The sequence below is a fragment of the Passer montanus genome, unplaced genomic scaffold, assembly GCF_014805655.1.
Source record: "Passer montanus isolate IOZ18808 unplaced genomic scaffold, ASM1480565v1 scaffold4, whole genome shotgun sequence".
NCBI classification, from domain to species: Eukaryota; Metazoa; Chordata; class Aves; order Passeriformes; family Passeridae; genus Passer; species Passer montanus.
The window spans coordinates 10,194,494-10,216,671 of record NW_024368818.1 but is presented as its reverse complement, the minus strand read 5'-3'; the positions used below and the strand labels follow the sequence as shown (position 1 = coordinate 10,216,671).

The following is a 22,178-nucleotide window of genomic DNA, read 5'->3' as shown; positions in this document are numbered from 1 at the left end:
CCATTTATCTCCTGGCATGCACACAACAAACACAATTAACAATCCCATACAATCCACTGCTCCAGCTGCACATGTGCACACACGTGTGCACATGTGGAACTTCAGCCACACTGACACTCAGAAGGTTGCCATGAACAGACATATGGAGACAATATGACTCTTCTTAAGGTACAGGAGATGACAGAAAATGGCATGCTGCTATTAAACACACTTAACAGCCAAGACACACGCCTTTCAGTCACTGTCAGTGTTCCAAGTGGGCAATGGCAGCCCTCACACATCATTAAGGAAATTGTCAGCAATCCCTGGAGACCATCTCTGACATAATTGGCAGTGGTAGGGGGGAAGGATGTCAGGGAGAAAGATATTAACACACCATCCTGAGATGGCAATAGTGGCAGTTAACACTCCTTCAGACTTTCAAAACTCCTGTGGAAGTCATAGCATAAATATGAAGCACCAAGATGACATTTTTTACAGCTGCTTCTCATAGTATCATGACATTTAAAATACATACTAAAATCTATCAAGTACATTTAAAGCACAATTATGCCATAACATGCATTGTATACCTAATATGAGCAGGATTAGTCTGTCAGTGTTTTGAATTTGTAATCCAGAGAATAGAATAAAATGCTTTCAAAATGCTATTCATAAGTTTATTATTCAATTAACATGTATACACTCCCTAAGAAAATAAAACATTTTGAGGGGCACAAAACATTTTTATTGCATATGCGGAGCATGCAATTTAATCCTTAACAAATTGCTTCTGCCTTTAAATTATGTTATTAGTATGCTAAAAAAATTCTTACATGTTGTCATCACTCTTTAAATTTCACTACAAGGTACTGGGCTATACATCTGCCAAATGGTTTTGCTTTCAGTCTGTTAAATTAAAACCAGAAATATATTTGTCCAGACCTTAATCCTCTGCTAATATTTTATAGAAAAGATTTGAATTAATTTTATAATACTATTCCCAATTTTTCCAATGTTAAAGGTGCATTACACTAATTGGTTGATATTTCAGAACAATAACTGGAATCCTACAAAATACTTAACACATCCTTTACCTATTTGTTGTAATGCAGTATGTTATTTTTTTAAAATACATTTTTCAAGATATAATATCAAAATAAAGTTCTGGGGATCTGTCTCCTCAGTTCCTTACATGCACTGTTAAGCTCAGAAGTTTTGGGGTTTTTAAAATGGAAATGGAAACTAGAAAACAGATTTTTTTAAAGTAATGAAAATTGAAAACAAGATTTTATAAAGCAATAAAAATCTCCCCATTTCCTTTTATGTCCTTAGAGAGTGCTGTATTTTCAATGACAAATCCCAGGCTGGTAATAAAAGCTGGTTTCTCTGTGCCTGAGCCCCTTTGTGATTTGCTCTCTACGGCTGCAGTTTCCATGCTCTGTCCCTCCTTCTACTTTTGGTTTGGTGAGACAATTGAAACTTTTCATGATCTTCCCTTCTCTGCCATTTTGATAGCCCCTGGAGACTGGCAGTTCCCCCCTTCAGATGATCCTGTCTAACTGAGCCTCTAGGGACAAGCAGCAAGGCAGCCATCCATCTGGCTGGGTGGCCATTCCTGGGTAAAGGAATGTGTGCATGAAAAAATTAAATAGTTACCCAGCTTGTCACGTCTTTTACAAAGAAGACTAACATAAGACAGATATTTTTAAATCCCTTATATTACATCCTTTATGTTAACACTTTGAAAGGAAAACAGACAGATGCTTAATATTCCCTTTCATTGGTAATAACATAGCTGATAACTTAATACAAAAAGATTGTATTATAGATGGAGTTCATAGTGTCTTTGGAGTTATTCTTCCTTGATATTTCTTATTGGATGTTTCCAAGTGAAGCTCTTTTTAACTTTGCCAAAATTGTACATGTGGATTGAAATTTTCTCCACTGGGTGTATATCAGGTAGAAGATTTATTTAATTTTAACAAACATTTTTGTAAAAAATTATTCAGGCATTTCTATACCAAGCTAAGAGAAAAATGCTCTTTCATTGATGTTAAACTATAACAAATTCAGCAGTTACTTTATGAACATTTTAAAGGAAAATCTTGACCTTTAAGCAGAATTTGATTTTAAGCCAGCGGTGTTTTTGATAGCATCCCAGTGATAAAACTGCTTTTTCTCCACTCTAGAAACCACTGAAAAATATCCTTTCACAGCAGCTTGGAAAATTCTAGAGGTTTGACAGACACATTCCTCACAGATTCTGTCTTCCAACTCAGGACTTTGACTTGTCTGAGCAAGTTTCACACCTGGAAAAAAACTGAGGATGGTCTGGAACAATGTTACAAAGAGCGAGGAAAACTCTTCCTGAATTTCAATGCCAATTAATGCAGTCCACTGGATGTGAACCTGTAAACTAATTAATAGCTTGTTTTCCTAGAGCTATAGGTTATTTCTTCATTGCTGCTCAAGTGACATGGAAGCACAGGAAATACAGGAAAAAAAAGCATCACGACATCTGAGTCAAGGACAAAAACAGATGGCAAGAGACAACTGTTGAGGGGAGGAGCAGATTGGGACAAGGAACCTGAGGGAGTGCAAGAAGGTTGAAGATGGGGAAGAAAGTGTAATTAATAAACAAGGAAATGGACTCTGGGAAGAGGAACATAAGGAACACAGAAGTTAGAGCTGTGAAAGCTACACAAGTCATAAATTCTGACCAAAAGACAAAAAGAATATTAAAGAGCAAAATGAGGAAATAAGGCAGGGAGGTAATAATGGTAAAGTAGAATTTGTACTGAAAATTTGAAAGAATGATAGAGACAGAGAGGTCTCAAATATGTAAGGATGTAACTTAAACATTTGCAGTGGAAGACATATCGTAATACTAGTAAAATTACTGCTAGTTAATATTCAAAGAAGCAACTAGAAAGGATTAAGTTCACATATCAAACCAAGGCCTGGAGGAGAGCCAGATGCTGAAATCAACTGCCGTACATGTTAAATGGAATTACACCTTTCTGGGGTACGATTTTAATCCTGCTGTCACCTATTATTGCTTGTGTTAGGATAGTTTGTGAAGCAGACTTAAAGATCTAGCACATTCTCGTTAATATCTGTATGATTCTCTATGTGATGGGATTTCTGGGGTTTTTTTGGGGGGTGTTTGGATTTTTTGTTTTTGTTTCTGTTGTTGGTTGTTTTATTTTTTTTGTGCATGTGGGTTTCTTTTTTCCTTTTAAGCTGGAAGTTACACTTTGAAATATGGGTTAAAATGACAGAATTTTTATGTCAAAACATTGAAAAGTAAGTGATAGCATAAAAGTTTCCTATATTAATTCAGTCCCCCCAATGTTGCATTTTGCTTGTTTGGACACAAGAGAAATTCGTTTTTGAGGACATAAGAATTGGGAAGAAGCCACCAAGTATCTGGTTTTGACTTTCGAGCCACCACAATTGTATTTAGGAAATTGTCTTGCAGCTCAGCTCATAGCCCTTGAAATTCCCTTGAAACAGATCAATTCACTTTAGTAGCATGTGTAAGCATATTGTGATAGCTGTGATCACAATACTAGTAAGACATCATCTGCTTTAAAACCCAATAGTTTTGAATGTTGCAGATGGTATCAAGACATTAACAAAGTAGGCTATGTTCCTTGGTATTGGTTATTGGTGCAGCTGTTAATTTAATGAAGTCAGTATATATTCAGTTTTAATTGTAGAGACATTTTACTTGAGCTTTCATGGAACAGCTGTGAAATAAGTGCTATAATTAATGTTCTGTGAGTTACACTAAAACCTGTATATATGTATGTTATTAATTATATGTTATAACCTTAGTTCAATTTATTTAGTCTTTTGTTCCTAAGATGAAAGATCATCGGATAATTGCACTTTCTTCAGAAAACATTTAAAGGTTTCAAAGTCATCTTCATTTGTGCTTTCCCCTGCCAAGTCACCATCAATAAAATTTATTATTAGATGAAATCAATTTATTTTATTAAGTTAATGCCATCTTTACATATCTAGATTTATCAGGTACTCAGCATATTAATAAAGGAGTCAAGCAGGGTATTCCAGATGTACTTGAAAAAATTACTTGAAGAAACAATTCAAGCTTTTTTTGGTATTATTTTCATATAGGGTGCTCCAGATACACTATTCCTAGTAAACTGTCATATAAAAGATAAAACATCAAAATCAAAGTCAAATGATGAATCTAATCCTCTTGGGAGGGGGGGGTGTGGGGAGGGGGAGGCAGGTCAAGGGGGCTGCAAGTAGGGTAACTAGGCAAACTAGGGAATGTTGATTTGTGCTATTTTAATTGCAGCTACTAGACACTCAATTTCAGACATTCCTGGTCAAATCCTTTCTTCTATGAGGAACACAGCAAGGCAGAATTGTCAGCCCTTCTGGGACACTGACACTAACAGTATAATCTGAGATTTTCTCAGACTCAAGGATGTGATTTATAAAGTTTTACTCCTCTCCTGCCCTTTTTCTGTTTTCGTTTGTAAAAAGGTTTGTTTGGTACATTTGTCTTTTTGTTTTCAGATGAGTTCACAAATTCAGTTTTACATGCTTCACCAAATAAAGACTTGATAATAGTGTCACTCAGGTTTCTTGGGGATAGGGTTATTCAGCTTTACTTATGCATTACATTATTTATTGTATGGTCTTGTACATTGTGTAAGAATCCACATTTCCCCTTTTCCCTTGTGTCACTCTGAAATGCTCGACTGTCCAGGAAGCACTGGAGGTCTGAAAATGGCAGGAACTTTTATTCTTCCTAGTACTTCTTTCACAGAGTTACAAATCTTCTGGAGCAGAAGATAATGCCATATACTGTTGGATACATAAGTCTACGTCACAAATTCTAGATTTCCATTACATTCAGAAAGTTACAAATCTTCTGGAGCAGAAGATAATGCCATATACTGTTGGATACATAAGTTGCCTACGTCACAAATTCTAGATTTCCATGACATTCGGAAGCAAAAAATCACCTAGGACTGAAGGCTAATTTAAAAATAATGAAAAGCTTAATTCACTACTAGTGTAGTCACAACTGCACTATACTCCAAAGAAGGTTTGCAGTGACAAGGATGCTTCCAACATTAATTCTCTCCTCTAGTGTATTTCCATTATACACTTAGAGTGGTAGGGAGAGAAAAAAATCCAAATATTACTGCACACTTAGGGCCTTGGGAATTGTGCTCCTCGTTTTCTTCATTAATAGGAAAACACAGAATAAATATTTTCTTTTGCAGCTCTATCCATCTTTGGAAGGCACAATGGCATCCAATTATTTTACAAAGTAGGCTGCAAACCTCTGGTCTATAAGGGCAGAAATCTGTGTACTATTGTTAGATACTTAAATTTAAAAAAAATCTTTTTTTTTTCCTTTAAGTAGCAACATAAATCAGAGGAATCTGGAGCTGTTCAACATCTTTGAAAAAAAATCAGGCCATTTATATTTAGGTATTGAAATAGAAGTTAGGAAACTAAATTTAGTGTCTACTCCTGTTCTGCATTCAGCAGTCATGGACTCTGACCATTCTCTAATTCAGTAGAGGGCAGTTTTTTCATCCTTTGTGCTCATGACTCTTTGGAGATATGGGTTAGAGAGATAGGGGGTTTTATCTTTGAAAACTACTGAGTTTTCATTGCTGCTGGAATATTCAGTTATAATTATAGGTTGTTTTTTTTTTTTTTTAATTCTGTGGTTCTCAGAGTACATTTCATTTCCCTTGTCTTTTTTCCTCTACTTTGAGGATTATGGATCAGCACACCCCCAACTAGTTCCCTATCACAACAGCTTATGTTACCATGGGATAGCTACAGTGGTAGACAAATCTGTTCTTTCTCCACTCTTTACTCTTTTGTGCATTCTGTTCTCATGTGCAGTAGAACTTTGCTCCATCTTTGTAGAAGGTAAAATCAGTCTCCAGGGGATACTGGATCCTTCCTGTGCATATGTTGAAGATCAAGCTGGAAGCAATGAGGAAAATTATGGTTTTGCTTTTCCCAGCATATTAACTAGTAGCTGTATCACAACATCAAAAGCAGTTCTTTGTATTTCATAGCAGCTTACCTAAGCATGTCCCTCATAAGGTTAGGGAAGCCAGGAGACAATAAGAATCTGCAAATCCCTTCTCATCTGTATTCTGACTCTGGAAATACAGAACTGTATTGCACTTGCACAAAGCATGCACAGAAAAGAGGAATCCTCTCTGATGATCAGTTCATCCCTGCTTCTGTCACTAGCCAGGAGACTGATTCTTAAGAACCTGTTCCTCTGGTTTCATTTTGAATCGGTTTTTCACAAAAACTGGTAACACTCAGTGGAACATTAGTGTATGAACGAGTTTGATATAGGGTTAAGACACATCTGTCACTTCCCTATGTCTCCCAGAGTTTGTGGCTTTTGAAGAAACAAGGCATCACTCAGCCTGTCCCCTCCTGTCAATAAGTGAATACCACAGCATTTCTATTTAGCTCTTTGATGATCATTATTTCGGTAGCAACATACTGCCCATACCTGGATATATCAAAATATACAAGACCCAGAAAATTTTCTCTTCAACCAGGCAGCAGTGGAAACACTGGTGTTGTTCACCAAGTAACAGAATAGCCTCATCATCCTTCAGGTGTTTGATCAACTGTAGTGCAGTTCTGTCATCCTCTCAGACCATTCAATGAAACAATACATTCAGTTTACAAGTTTCTTTTACAAAATCAAAACGACCATTGTGGCATGCTATAAAGCTGTGATGCAAAACATGCTTCATTCTGCTGCTTCAAAACTTTTCTGAATAGGTTAACTTTCTCCCAGTCTTTATGTTGGACCAGATGTCGTCTGTTTGCACTTCTGAAAATTTAAGAGGCTCAAGCCCCCAGAGCTTAGGGTTTTATTTTTAATTTTATGCAGCAACTTCTTTCCATTGCTAACATCTCCAGTTTGTTAATTATCTGCTATAACTGAAAGCTTTCATGATAGGCTCTGAATCTTCTGCTGTTTGCCGAAGGCCTGAAGAATTATGTGTCAAATTTACACACAATTCTGCTTATCCCCCTAGAAAATTTTCTTATAACTCTAATTATAAAGCCATGAGGAGTCTATCCAGATGTTCTAGGGGAGGACAAAATATAGCGGTTGCCACTAAAATTGAACAGCTGCGTACTAAAACAGGCCCAACATACACCTTTCAAAAACTACTATTTTCAAATACTGTCCTACAGGTACCTGAATGAGCTTCTCAGAAATGGAAGGGGAAGAGCAAGAGAAGTCTTCATTATCAACTGGATATACACCTCTTTTGTTGTTGCAGACCCAGGTGAGGGGGAGAAATTTGTGCAGCTAATTATCTTCTTCAAAATTCACTCCCTATCTTACATTTGTAACTGGTCAGGAAAGCACAGTGAAATATCCTAATAGTAATGGTACTGCTCAGATAGTTTTCCATGTGGGAAAGAAAAAAAGATACATTATTCTGCTTAAAAAGAAGAGAGACTGAGTGAAAAGAAGTACAAAACAAATGAGAAAAGCGCTCAGAAATGACTCAGACTGCAGATGTGCTGCATCCACTGTTTGCTTGTCCACTGCAGACACTGCATTAGAGAGATTAAGGTGATAATTGACAGATATCAGACAACTAGACCAGATATGCAAAATGCAGCTAGGTTGACTTAAAGTGTATTGCAATAATAGTACTGTAACAAAGTACTATTTATGCTGATCATAACTCACTGTCCATGCACTAAACACTGAACATACATACCATAAAACACCTTACAATCTTAGAGTGGTGGAGTAGAGCAGGAACTGACCTTGCAAAGGATACACACAATCAAATGAAACTTTAACCTGTTTAAAAGCTGTGTGCCACTTTCCTTTCAAAGAAAGGTAAAACTGGTACTCACACAAATCCACTTAATTCCTGATTATATTAAAGGAAAAGATACAAATACCTCCTTGTAGAAATATTGCTGATGGGAAGTTAAAAAAAAAAAGGCAAATATTAAAAAATGCCATTCATAAGAAAGATGTGCTTTGACAAGAGCTTTGAGTTAAAAAAAAAGCAGTGTGTAACCCAATGTGTATGGCATGGGTAAAGTAAAGTACTTTTTCAAAGTAACCCTATAAACTTCATAAAGGATGATAAAGACCATAAAGTCAAGTCTTTATGACTTCAAAAAAAAATTTTGCATTTCTTTTAATTCCGTCTCTACCTGTAAAAAAGTAACCAATGAAAATTATCTTCTCACAAGTATTTCCTCACTATTGTCATAAATAGATACAGTATGCACCAAAAAAATAGCAAAAATGCTTCTGGCTTTAAGGTTCACTTTGAAAATATTGAGAAGTGGAGCCTCATAAGTTATTCATAAGCCAGAATTAATGCAGTCACTATTCCTGGCTTCTGATTAAATGCTGTCTTGTAACCTAGTAACACTGGAAATAATGACCAGATGATAATTTTCTGTGAATTGAGTCAATGAAGGGAAGCTTTGATATGTCAAATTGCAGCATTACTTGCCCAACAGAAATATGACTGGAAACCCATCCACAGTTGTGGAGACAATTGTCTTCTGCTTTTGTATGGGATAGTGTATCCAGACAAAGTCCATTCCTAATGATGGATTCATTCTCTTTCTTCCATAGTTAATAGAGTGGGAGATGGTGATAAAGAAACAGAAATTTTCAATCTTAGAATAATAAAAAAAGGAATTGAAAGTGAGGGTTTTTTTTCAACTCATCCTCACTGGGAGTAGTGCACAGAATTCACTGAACATGATGTTGAGCTGTAAATCCTCTGATAGACTTCCATATATTATACCGGACCACAAAAGTGTATAAAACTGTGTCACTCATCACTAGTATCTTATCTTGCTAGAGGCTTCAATATAAGAGACAAGCAAAAGACACAGAGAAAAAACTCGTATTAGTGTTGACAATAAAGACCAGAGTTTTGTAAGAACCCCTAGCAAATTCCAGAATTAATCCAAAATCTTTGTTCTCCTGAATATAAACCACAAAAAGGTCAGTTTTTGAAAATTATCCGGAAATTAGCAGCTGGAATAAAAAAAAAATACAAAGAAAAGTTAGTAAAGAAAAATGCAAACATACACGTATATTTGTAGACCACAGAGGTTCAGAAAGCATAAAACATTGAAATGGAGTCACTGAAGCAGAGAAAAATCTCAGAGAATAGGAATTATACAATAATTACTCAGATAACCTGTAAGTTAAAAAAGAGTCCTAACTACATGTAGAAGGCAAAGGGAAAAAAAAAAGGCAATGAAAGAAAAGAACAGAAGGCCAGAAAAGTATTAAATTTCATAGCACAAGTTGCCATTACCACAGGGGGAAAACACACATACACCAAAAAAAAAAAAAAAAAACGGGGGCCGCGGGGCCGGGGCGGGGCGGGGATGAGCGCGGGTGGGCGATGGGGAAGGGAACAGCGAGAGAAGCGGCTGCCGGAGCCGCGGCGTGCTGGGCGCCCCGGGCGTGCCTCCGGGCGGAGCAGCCGCGGTGTAAAGAAGGAGAGGGTGCGCTGCGCTGCGCTGCGGAGCGGAGCGGGCAGCACCGCGGCTCCCGGCTCCGGCTGCAGAGAGCAGGGGTAGGGAGGGTCATAACCGCTGGAGAGGAATAAAACGCATTACAAAAATAAATAAAAAGAAAGGGGGAAAAAAGAAGTCTTAAAAAACCAATCCACCTGGAAGGAGGATGGGGAAGGGGATGAGAAAGAGGGAGGAGAGGATGGGGTCAGAAAGTGGTGGATGGAAGAGGCTGGTGTCTTGGATTAGAGGAGCCGGAGATCAAAGGACAGCGCTCGCCAGCTTGCCCTCTTGCCTTCACGCTCCGGGGCAGAGGAGGGAAGAGGAGGATCGGGGAAAAAAAAAAAAAAAAAAAGGAAGAATTAGAATAATTAGAATCAGCCTAGATCCTGAGGACAGCCATTAGGGAGAGTGGGAACCCAGTAGATGTGTGGATGGATGCGAAGCGGCCAAGGAGGACCCGTCAGGAGGCTGATGTGGCGGCGCGGCGCCGGCAGCCTTGCCCCGGGGCTAGGAGGGAAGAGGAGGATCGGGGAGGAAGGTGGAGAGGAGCAGGAGGAGGAGGAGAGCGGGAGGAGGGGGGTCCTTGCGCGCTTAGGGGTAGGGGCGAGCGGCGGGCGGCGGTGTGAGATGGCACTCACATAAACACACATCCACATCATCTATACATCCGCACGCGTCCAGGCAGGGGCGGGCAGAGCCTCCGCCGCCCCCCCGGGAGCAGCCGGGGGAGGCGCCTCGGTCCCCCCGCCGGGAGGGGGCACGGCGGGGCCGGGAGGGGCTCGCGGGAGCTGCCGGCGCGGATGCCTTCACCTGGGGCTTTCCATCACTGAGCCAGCCGAGGAGGAGAGGCGGTCGGGTCTGGAGAACTACCTCTGGATGGTTTAAAAAAAAAAAAAAGAGAGAGAGGAAAAAAAAAAAAGGGAAAAACCCCAACTCTGCAATCCTCTGCTCCCCCAGGCTCAGCACCATAAGGGACTGCTATATTTGAGGCTGTCAGGAGGATGGCAGAGAGAGACTGAGAGTCAGGGCGAGAGAGACGGTGCCACAGCAGCGGTAAGTGTCTTTGCCGTTCCCTCAGCCAGGCACTGATTTCCCTGGTTAGACTTTGGAGCGTGTGCAGATTATTTGTTGTAATATCTATCGCAGCATCTCTGTGAGCAGTCTACTGTGAAGCCGGCAATGGTGAGAGAACCCATTTTTGGGCTGCAGGTTTATGTGTTTTGCCTTTTTGTTTTGAATCTTATGTTGAAATTGTCATAATTGAGCAGAAAAGTTGAAGTAGAAATTACTGTGATGTGCTATATGCTTCCTGTCATTTAACTGGGGAGCAAACTACTGCAGTGAATGAGTTGTGAAGAGAGATGTGAGGCTTTTAGCGCAAATACATACTCCAGAGAAGGAATGCCTATTCAAATGTGCTAATTTTTTATATTTGGGAGAGCTACCATGCTAATGCTTGAGCTTGACTCAGGAAATAACCCAGCGTACCGAGTTTATAGTGATGCATTGAAAGTTGTGTTGTTTTGGAGTTTTGAATGATACTTGGCTTTGGGATAAACAGTTATCTCTGGAATTAGAAAAGTGTATTGCCAGGACTCTTCTCCTTTGCTGACAGGCAGAGGAGATGGAATTACATAAAGATGCACTGATTTTTTTACTCTGATGTGAGGACAGTTATTAAGACTATGTGGAATGTCTGTGAACTGGCTAGAAGATGAACTGAGAGTTGTTATGACATAGAGCATGAAACTGTCTTTATAAGATTTTTAAACTAGAAAAAAAACATTACTGTATATGTACTTTATGTTTAGTTGCAATGTGTTAAGCTCAGAAACTTAATGTAACAGAAGTTAGACAAGATAGTGTAATGTGAGCACTTAGGACTTAATTTTTCTATGTGTTGCAATATTTCAGAAATGCAATTTAAAGTTTTTTCAAAGTTTTTTTAAATTTTTTGTTTAAAAAGTAATGCTTTCTTGGAATGACATTTTAGTTGGTTTTGGTTTTTTTAAATGAAGGAACTGTTGCCAGGTTGTTTTTTCTGAGGAGTTCCAGCATTCCCCTGTACTTCAGTGAGCTGTTGATGAGACCCTGAACTTTGAAACTATAAATAAATTACACACTCACTATTAGCCAAAAGCTATGCAGGGATTCCTGATAATTAAAATTTGAATGATATTTTCCAATTTATAAAAGTGCCTTTAATTCTTGCTGAGTTATAGTACCACTCCTTCAGAAGTACTTTATGACAGTAGCACAAGATCGGTTCATTCTGATTAATATTGTTACAGGAGTTATTGAAAGAATTAGCAGTAACTGGACCATTACTTTAAAAAGCTATCAAATGCTCTAGTAGAATTTCTAAAAATATATTTAATAAATTGACTTCACTTACTATAACACTTACCTATGAAGTTTCAAGTAAAACCAAAAAAAAAACCCCAAAAATTCCCAAACCCTAACCTTCTCCCTGAAACCCCTTGTCTAACTTGTTGTGACAGAAAGCACAAACTCTTGTTTACTAATTTGAGGCATGCTGAAAGTAAGACAGAAAACTGAGATGTGAACTATTGTAACTGAGGAATGTTTTATGTGCCGTGGCCTTCAGTAGAGATATACTGTTGATATACTATGGGAATAGCTAAAGATGTGGTTAAGAAGACAAAGTTTCAGAAGACAACAAATATATGAAGGAGGGTGAAGTGTTAAGCACTCTTGAAGGTGATAACAGCTAAGTAGTTTTGTAAGTGGACTATAGAACACGCAGCAATTCTGTTTCATACACTTATAAAGCAAATGCCCATGCAAAATAAGTCAGAACTCGCAAAGCATGACATGAAAGTGTGAAGATAGCTAGGGATAGTTGGGAGATAAAAAGTGTAGGTTTTAGGTTTTTTTGGTCAATATGAAGCTGAAGGTCGTATTTTGAATTCCAGGTAAAAATGTCAGCGGAAGGGATCTTAATTTCATTTTATAACGAGGACAGATGTACTAAGAATGAAAACAGAAAATAAAAACATCTCACCGACTGAATTCTATTTGAGAATTTGAAAGAAAGCAGCTTTGGAAACAGGTCTTGAGGAAAAATATCATAGCAGCTAAGATAAAGGTGTGATTAAGAGCTCTGCTGCTAGAAAATAATAAAGGGCAACTTTAAGAAAGGCATATCTTGAAGAACTGCTAGCACAGATTCAATACAGGAAGGTCGTGACTGGCAAATTTGCTTGAGTCCCCTGAATAAGTTGCTGACATGGTGAACTATTGGGGAATCAGTGATATGATTTATGGGAGTTTCAGAAAATGTCCAGTTCTGTGCTCCACAAAATATTGATTTGGAGAGTAAATTTTTGAAGGAGTGCTGGAATGAATTCAAACCTGACTTAGGCATAGAGACCAGAGGGTGTCAGTAAAGGTAAAGAGCTCTGTATGAAAAGAGGAGGTTAAAAGTATGATGCTTTAAGTGACAGTCTGAGATCTAGGTTTCTTTCCTGCTTGTTGCAAATCTGGTATGTTTAAAAAGGCTTAATCTGATTTGGTAGAAGTGTAGAAAAATCTGTTCCACTGAACCGATTCAACATACTGGAAGTTTTCTGATTAGATTGATGATAGAAATATTTATTTTAAATAATTAATGCAAGTCTTTACAAAAGCCTTCATAGAAAACTGTATGTTATACATACAGTGAATATACATACCAAGGTATTGAGCCATCTGAGGTGATTGGTTCAGTGGCATTGAGAAAAACAACAGTTCTTCTGACTGATTTTTTCTTTCTCCTTGTAGCCTGCAACACAGATTTTAGTTCCTACAAGTGCACTGCAAAATTTTCCACTGTTGGTCTGCTCCCTCCTTATGCTTCTGCTAAAGCTTCTGCATTGCACTTTCTCTCATTTTCAGAACAACCTCAATCATTTGAACAATTTCTTGTACTCTAAAATGCTAAATAAAATCCACCACTGTTTATACTGCATTCTTAATTCCCTGAGAATCAATGTGAAATAGACATTTGGTTGCTAATACTATACTGGTAGATGCTTCACAGTATATTTTCTTCCTCCTGTGCATGGCTCTTCTCATTCTTTTTTCAGGGTCGGTTACACCCTGGATTACCAACTTGTTAACGCTTTACAAGGGAAAAGTACTTTTTTTGGAAGTGATGGAGCCCCTACAGATTCTTATCTCCTGAGTGATTTTGACCAATAACACTCTATTAGGGGATTGGTTTGCAAATTATGAAATTGTTAAAACTTTATAAAATAAATATGCTCTTATTTTGCTTAAAGATTTCAAAGCTTCATAATGTGTGTGTATGTCTGTATAGATGTGTTTATACACACACACATACATTGAAGGGCAATGATTCTGTGTCTCTGCAAGCTGGAATGGCAGCAACAGTAACATTTTCTAGTTAGTGGAAGGAAATATAATCTGTTTGTTTTTATAATGAATTTCTTGGCTGTTTTATGAAAATATCCCTAAATGTGTGAACCATAAGAAAATTTGATCTTTGCTCATGTGCTGATTTCTAAAAGGAAGTTCAGGATGATTTCTCGCTGTATTTCATAAAGGCAACAAATCAATTCTAAGGTGTTGCAAGTGGATACATAATAAGGGAAATATTATGTTAGATTCTGTATGTTGTGAATATAATAAAAAATTAGAATTTCCATCCATGCTACATGTGATGTTCTTGATCACAACATGCTCATACTTATTCTATGTAGTCATCCTCTCAGACCACCTTCCAATCTTACAGAGCCATGAGGTTATGTCAGAATGATGCATCCTGTCTTGTACTACTTACACCACCAAAGCTCACCTCTTCACATCTCCTTCAGGATCAAACTTACACGTCAGTCTTGGAAAAAATTGATAACTCTTCTCCATTCCCATACCTGGAAATAGAAAATACATCAAACTCTTTCCATCCATCAGAAAGCTCTTTTGGGAATTTCCTTTTTCAGCATGCTCTTAAAGGTTTTCTTGTAAATGGAGTTTAAAACATGATGCTGTCTTTGGAGAACCTTCATCTGATGAAACTAAAAGCAGACAAACTTTGCAGGTAGTTCACTGCAGTTCCTGAGAGGGGTACAGAATGACAACTTTCCACTCAACATACAGAGTCTTTGGCTTCAGCCTTCTTGTGAGTGAAAATTGTTCAGTTTTTAATAGTTAAAGAGTTACTATATATTTATTGGGACTCCTACCCTTTGAATAATTTTGATCAAGGTTAAATATACTGCCTTGTAATTGATGCAGGCATAGTATCAGACCAGTCTTTTGGATGTCTTCCCTTATCAAATAGCATCACTTTGCAAGAATTCACAAATCCTATTTTATTTTTGTTGGGTTTATAGTCTTCATTGAGTAGATGATAGACATTGCCCTGTGGCTGTGACATTCCTGCTATAGGTAGTAACCACCCTGCTACGCAGTCAACCAGGAGTAGTGGCTGCACAGATGGGCAGGTAAATGAAGAAAATTGTTTGGTCATAATAACAGAAGTAGCTGATCTAAAAGCATAACATCCTTATAGTAATATTTAGCGAAGATATTCAGGCACTAAACTTGAAAAGATGTGATTCTTGCTGAGCAATGAAGAGACTTATTCAGAAGATATATCTGCTGCAAAATTCTCCCCACAAATGTGCCTTCAAAACTAAATGGTAAATGGCAAGGACATTAACAGAAATTTACTTTTGGGAAAAGTGATTAATTATTAACTGTTTAAGAACACATATATCATATATTCTGAAAGATGACCCATTGTCCCCTTTAGCTTACTCCACAGACTTTCATATGCCATTTGCTCTTGGTTATTCACATGTTTCTGAATAGACTTAAAGTGTAATGAACAAAACCACACTATAAAGAGTCAACAAAGTAACAGTATATGCTTCACCTCTTCTTTTGAGGTGGTTCTTACAGACAACATTTTCCAAAAGTTAAGTATTATAGACACTCCAAGAAATTACTCTGGACAGGCTGGAATACTTGGGTGACATTTAGCACTGTTGGTCTGATGAAGTCATTCAACTTCATGATGCTCATATTACTATGATGTAAACATTATTATTATTTATCTTTACATTTATTCTTGTGATGGCTTAGATGAGGGGCAAGATATACAGAATGGAGGAAACAGAAAATACTGACAATTTCGGGAACTTTATTCCTATATAGGAATTTTAGTATGCCTAGAAAAAAAATGCATTTGAAGTTCTGGACATAGAGATGAATTAAAATTCCATTAATTTTGTTTTTTCTAGGCTTACTAATTTTTTTTCCTATGAGCATTCATTGACTAGAATATTGTACTACAGCTCTCTTTCTGGACCAAATTAAGTGATATTGAACTTTATATGTATAGTGGCACTTTAAAAACTGAAGTCCCCTCCCTCAGGTATATTTCTGTACCTAGTGCAGAGATTACTTTGATGTATAGTTCAACAATTGTATGTATAAATTTTAGATTTTTCTTTTTTACTTTAGATTGTTGGTACATCTTTTTACATATATTTAAAAAAAATGTAGATGCCACTTTAAAGTGCGGTTGCCTCAACCATTTAATTCACATCATGAGTCTATACTAAATATTATTTAGATTAGAACTCTGATTTCCCTAGATGATTTTTTATTAGCAAGGTCCTTTATTCCATTATAAACCTTATCATCATCATGACAAGTAGGTATGATAATCATGAATCAAGATTGTGTTGCACTGAGGGCTGTAAACAAAAAATGGTCCCTGAATCAAAGAACGTATGGCTTAACTCAAAGACTTCCCTTTTTTTTGCTGTTATGTCTGACCTTTGAAGAGCTTATAGCTAAGGGAAGACATCTGTGTTTCACAACCATGCTACCATGATCATGTACAGATGTCTTCAAGATCACCTCCCACCCGAGAAAAAAAGCTCAAGATACTATCTGCAACACTATGACATGTGTAATGATCACACATAAATGCTGCAAAATGTCTTGAATATTTGTCAAAACTGTAGCAGCAGTCCACAATTGCTTCTGAAATGTGTACTTTTTAGACCCCTTTTCTAAATTTAACTTGTTTTTCAGGTTTCCAAAACCTAATGCAGATCAAAACTTATTAAAAACAAGCATATGGACTTTAACACGACATTCTTTAAAAAAATAAGTTCTCTTAATTATAACTTTTTATTTACTTTGTCATTCAAAAAAAAATTAAATAAAATAAATAATTTACTCACTCTTGTATTACGACCTTATTCTTTGTTTGGCTTCTGACTTTTGCACGTCTGAGGTGATACAAGGTTCTGATTTCTCAGTCTCATGCTGTGCAAGATGCTCAAAATGTTCTTATTCCTCTTTAACACATGGAGTGTCATGTATTGTTGCTGCTTACATAAAACTCAGCTCAGGGAATCTGGGAATAAAGCCATGACATCTCTGATGTCATAAAGTCTCTCTGATGTGTGTGTGCACAGCTTTTTGACTCAAAACCAGCTGTGTAGTATTTCCTCTGTTTGGACTTTGGAAGATATTTCTTGGACATTGAAACAGCTTCAGACTGAGGAAAACTGTCTGTTACATGTTTGTGAAGAGGCATAATTGAAAACGTATTCCAGATCAGATAACCAGGGAAAATAATTTATTAAGAGGGCCATTGGAATATAAAGATAATTTAGAAAACATGATATATAGCTGAAATGTCTGCAGTTTTGTTTTCCCCCTTGCATATCACAACTGACTGATTGCTAAGATCTAAGTATTTATTTGTCTTATCAATCACTTTGTGCTTGAGTCATTCACTGATGGGCATAATCCTCTGTTTGTGACTTCGGAAGGCATCTCTGGAGGAAATCTGAATGTCATCAGCAACAAATTGAGACATTACTGAAGGCATCAGGTAGGAGGAAGACGTTTGCACAAGGGGCATATTAATCAACAACTGGAGAAAATAAGCAGCATCAAAGATGAGCAATTCAATTGAATTTGGATTAAATTCTGGCATATTTTCTACAAATTAGAAACATTGATTGATTCAAATCAGGCAAAACCTAAAGTTCTTCCCTAAAAAATAAATACAGGTTGAGAAAATTGGGAAGCATTAACTAAAGAGCCTACACTTGAAAGGTCGTTACTTAATGTCTGTTATCTCTGTAAGTTTTCATTAAGTATCCATAAATTACTATCAAGATTCCTTCTTTGTCAGTCTTTGCAAAATAGTTCCTTTGAAGCAGGATGACTTTAATTGTAAAGGAATGTAAAGGAATTTGCCAAGGATTTCTTTCAAAGCTTACAAAAATAGATTGAAATTATAAACAATACGTGCATGATTATATGGGATTATAGGATTTGTGAATGGGAATAATGTGTGAGAGAAAGAAAAATTTATCATAGTTTTTTGTTATTTTGCTTCAACACAAAATGATTAGTAGTTTCATATGTCACATTCTGCATCAAATAAAAGCTGGCATATGAGAAAATGCAGTCAGTTGAACACTTGCAATGTTTATTGAAGATAATGTCTATAGCAAAAGTGGCATGCTAGTTTTATGTATTATTTAAGATTTTTAAAAAATAGCAGGCTTTTTTTTCTGATGATTGGTTTAAAGTCAAAGCAGTGTGGGTTATGAGAAACTTTTCTAAAGTCTGTAATGGACATGTTTGCTCGTTGAAACCTACAGTAAAGTAACTGAGAAGCTCAGGGGATCCCAAGAGTTTATCTAAAAACTACCTGTAGGTGGTATAATAAGATCTGGAATATTTTGCAGTGGAAAAAACTAGACTGTAAATAGCTATTAGCAAGGCAGTGATTTTGGACTTTTAGTTATTATTTCTCCGTTTATTATAGAATTATAATGATGTAGCAGCAAAGCAAATACAAAGGTTTACCTTCTATTGAGATTTCCATTGAATTGGCTGAGAAAAACTTCATCTGTCAACTTGAAAATAAAAATTAAATGGAACAAAATCATCTTCCAGCATCAAGCACACTAAACATAGAGTTGTTTTACTTCATAATATAGGCCAGATTTTAAGGCAACTAAGAGATATAGTAATTATTTTCATCTTTTAAGACAGACACTTCAGATTATGAACAGAAGGCCCTGTTGCAGGAGATTTTTATTACTTTCTACTAATTTTCCTTTATTAATTACTGTGTATAAAGATATTATTGGATTTTTATCTTGAGTTATATTTATTACTTAGTGTAGTCTGTTTTATTGCCATTTTCCTTTGATTTCCTCATCACCTGAGGTTTTCCCACATGTTGGCTGGCATGAAATTAGCTTTTTAATTTGTATGCTTGTTTTGCCTTTTCTGTAATTTGTATTTTATTACTAATGTCAGACAAGGCAAGAGATGAGGGAAGTACTAAGAACACAATCCTTCATCAGTTCCCACTGCTGCTTATAAAGGCAGCAAATAAATGTGTTCTGTTATTGCAGCAAAGTCAGAGTCCTTGTGCCTTGAGATACATTAAAGAGACTCTCTAGCACTCCAAGAACTGGCAAATTAGATGATGCCAAGAGAAAAGAAAGAAAAAGGAATAAGAAAAAAAACACTTTCACGTTAAATTCACACTGCATTTAACAAGCATAAGAGAAAACCACTTATCCAAAGCTGAAAGTACAAGTCACTACAGCTTGAGCTGAAGAGCAAGGCTTTTCACTGAGTGGCTGCAAACACAGGCTGGGGAGTGCAGAAAATGTGAGAACCATGCAGTGATGGATCCCCTTTTCTCTGCCTGGTGCTAAGTGAGGGGAAGGGGGAAGTCCACATAAATTATTCACCTTTTGTGTCACAGACACACCTGCAAATGGATAATCCCTCTATCAGTGTTGTGGAGGGTCACACAGCACACACACAAAATGTTGTTCGAAGTTATGGAGTTTTTTTTATACTGGGTAGAAGCTCTCACCTGAGCACCATTGAGAATGAGGTATTGTGTCTATCAGCCTGTCAAGTTGTATTTCTCCTAAAAATACTTTAGTTACACATATGAAATGTTTCTGGCATCGAGTAGCTTTTTAATAAGTATATTTCTTCTCACTCAAAGCATTATTTAAAGAGTGTCTTTTTGAATATAATAAAAGCAAGCAGCTAAACTCTATTGGCCACTAGCAGCTTCTGAATGCTGTTTTCATTAACAATTTGTGCATCTCTTTAATGCCTCTTCTAGATCTCTCTCCTCATTGCCTCAATAGGGTCAGATTCTCACATTTTGCCTGGTAATTGTCATCAGGTTTTTGTGGCTAGTCTTTACTCAGAAGGACTCAAAACCATCAAGAGACAAATTCTCTGCTGGCATAAGCAAGTACAGGAATGCTAAATTTGGTGGAATTCAGATTGCTCATTTCAGGACCACTTCCCCACCCTGAATTTTCCTGAAACCCTCAACCAGTACTACCCTCTGAAGCATATTTTGCCATTGGCAGTGACTGAGGAATTCTAGGTTGGATTTTAAATCTGTTACCAAATGTATTCTGGCTATGCTAGTGACAAGCAGAGCTGCACAAAAATTACCCATTTTTGTTCTGTAAGTGTCCATCTGCAGCAATGATGATTTTCTGCCTAAATATTTTATTCTTCTGTGAATGTGCAAAAATATTATTTTTCCCCTCCTGCTGGTTCTGCTGACAAGCAGAACTTTTTCATACAGCTCTATAATTAGGCTCCAGAGTCCTGTGGAGACTCACAGCAGAGTAGTAGGCTTTATATTCTGCAACACTCAAAAGTTTAGTTCACAGACCTGTGTGCTTATATCTATCCCACCTCTTTACAAGCTTTAACTAGATTTTTCCATTCCCTTTGGATCTGTACCCCTGTGTCTAACAAAAATGAGAATTTTGAGTGTTTCTATCCCTAAACTGCAAATCAACACTCAACTGCCATGTGAAACTTTTCACAGAATGGAATGGAGTTTTAGGTCATCATGGTAACTACCAGCTGAGGGATCTTGCATTACTTCAAGTATTGCAATGAAACTATAAAATTTATATAAAAACATATTGTATTTTCACACAATTCTTTTCAGCTTGAATGTGAAGTTTTTTTTGTGGCTTCCATCATATTACAGTGTTCCTGATCACAAAAACCAATGATGATGTTCTTATAGCAAAAATATAGCTGTAAAGAAATAGATCACTGGTATAAGTTGTATGTGGAATATTATATATTGCTATTGTATGACCTTTGGGGAAACCTTCCATTTTCCTTTAAGAAAACCTTCAAGCTCTTTAGTGTTTAAACATGCTACTTTAGAGAACGTGAATCTTTGCTACTTCAGGCCAAAGATAGCCACAAACACCAGTAAATTAGTAACATTACTTTTACTTCATAAAAATGGTTAACATCTGAGATTTCCCAATTACTAATCTCCTCTCCAAACCATTTAGAAATATCAACTGATATGATTTTTTTAGCTTCGTATTGGTGCAGTTTGGAGAAAAAAGGTTTTCATGTTACAGCTATGTGTGTTGCTGTTTAATCTTAGCGCTGCTAACAGCAAGAACATTTCCTGCCCTTAGCTCATTTTTACAGGTTTAATTAATAATGTAGACAGTTAAGCCTGCTTGCTTGAACTAAAATAATTATCAGAGAGAAAACAAACACTTTAGGTTTCACTTTATCAATGGTGTGGTGTCACTTTAAATATTTAAAGTTTGATCTGAGTGACCAATCATTTCTTGAAAAGTGCCTGGTTACCCTGACAATTCAAGCAAGAAAGCTGAGTTGTGAGAAATGGTAGGCTCCTGTAACTGTTTCTGAGCAAGGACTACAAGAAAAAATGTGTTAAAATGTATGTTAAAAATGAGGGTATGAAAAGGTAGGACTTGTCAAAAAGGGAATGGTAAAAATTCAGAGAGGAGGGTGAGAGGCTAGAGAGGTGTTTAATGCAGCTCAATGACTAACTGATTAGTTAGATCTCCATTGGAGGTCTTACAGGAGACAAGTATCTCGTGTACGTTTAAATCTCAGGTAGTGATTTACTCCTCTATATATTCAGGTCAAGAAAAAAAAAAAAATCTCTCTTAGTCAAATTTATTGGCCTTTTCTTCTAAGTATTTTTGTTCTTGGGAAGAGGAGACCCAGACCCTGACAGGAAAGCAGTCAGAGCTTATGTGTGCTGAAACCAGTAGTGTTTGCAGCTTCGACCCAGGGAAACATGTACACGTGTTCTGAGAAACTTCATACACAATCTTAAACTAAGCCTACACTCAACTAACCTTGACTGCGTTTCAGTAAAGCAATCTTAGGTGCAGTCCTGAACAAATACCTTGAAAAAAGGAAGGCTAATTACACTTAATCTTTACTTCATAGCATGGAACAGTACTTTTGGATTATAGCCATTTTGTACTTCTATCAGAGACATTCAAAACCATGTTCCTTAATCTTAAAAATGTCTTATTTTAGTAGATTATGTCTTGTAAGCCCCAATATCTTTTTTTTTTTCTATCAGGTTTTATCTTTCCTATTATAAAAATCACAAAAACATTGAATATCTGATAAACACATCAGAAAAATTTTAAACAATCTAGTTGATCCAGGCAGATGTAGTTACCTTTCAATGGCATAAAATATTCAGAAAAACAGGTCTGCATTTGTTTTATTCAGGAGACTAGATAAAGATGCAATCAGTGCCATGT

At 36.9% G+C, this 22,178-nt stretch overlaps 1 protein-coding gene across 5 annotated transcripts in view; it reads left to right on the top strand.

Moving 5' to 3' along the window:
* Nucleotides 1-10,099: 10,099 nt before the first annotated feature.
* The window catches only part of CNTN5 (contactin 5), a 603,192-nt gene continuing 591,113 nt past the window's right edge, over nt 10,100-22,178 (top strand). For 4 of the 5 annotated variants that reach the window (XR_005628589.1, XM_039718730.1, XM_039718731.1 and 1 more), the window contains exon 1: nt 10,100-10,602. The gene's annotated coding sequence lies outside the window, so the exon portion shown is untranslated. Of the gene's footprint in view, nt 10,603-10,634; nt 10,732-22,178 lie in introns of those variants that run through there. The other variant, XM_039718729.1, reaches the window with a different exon arrangement.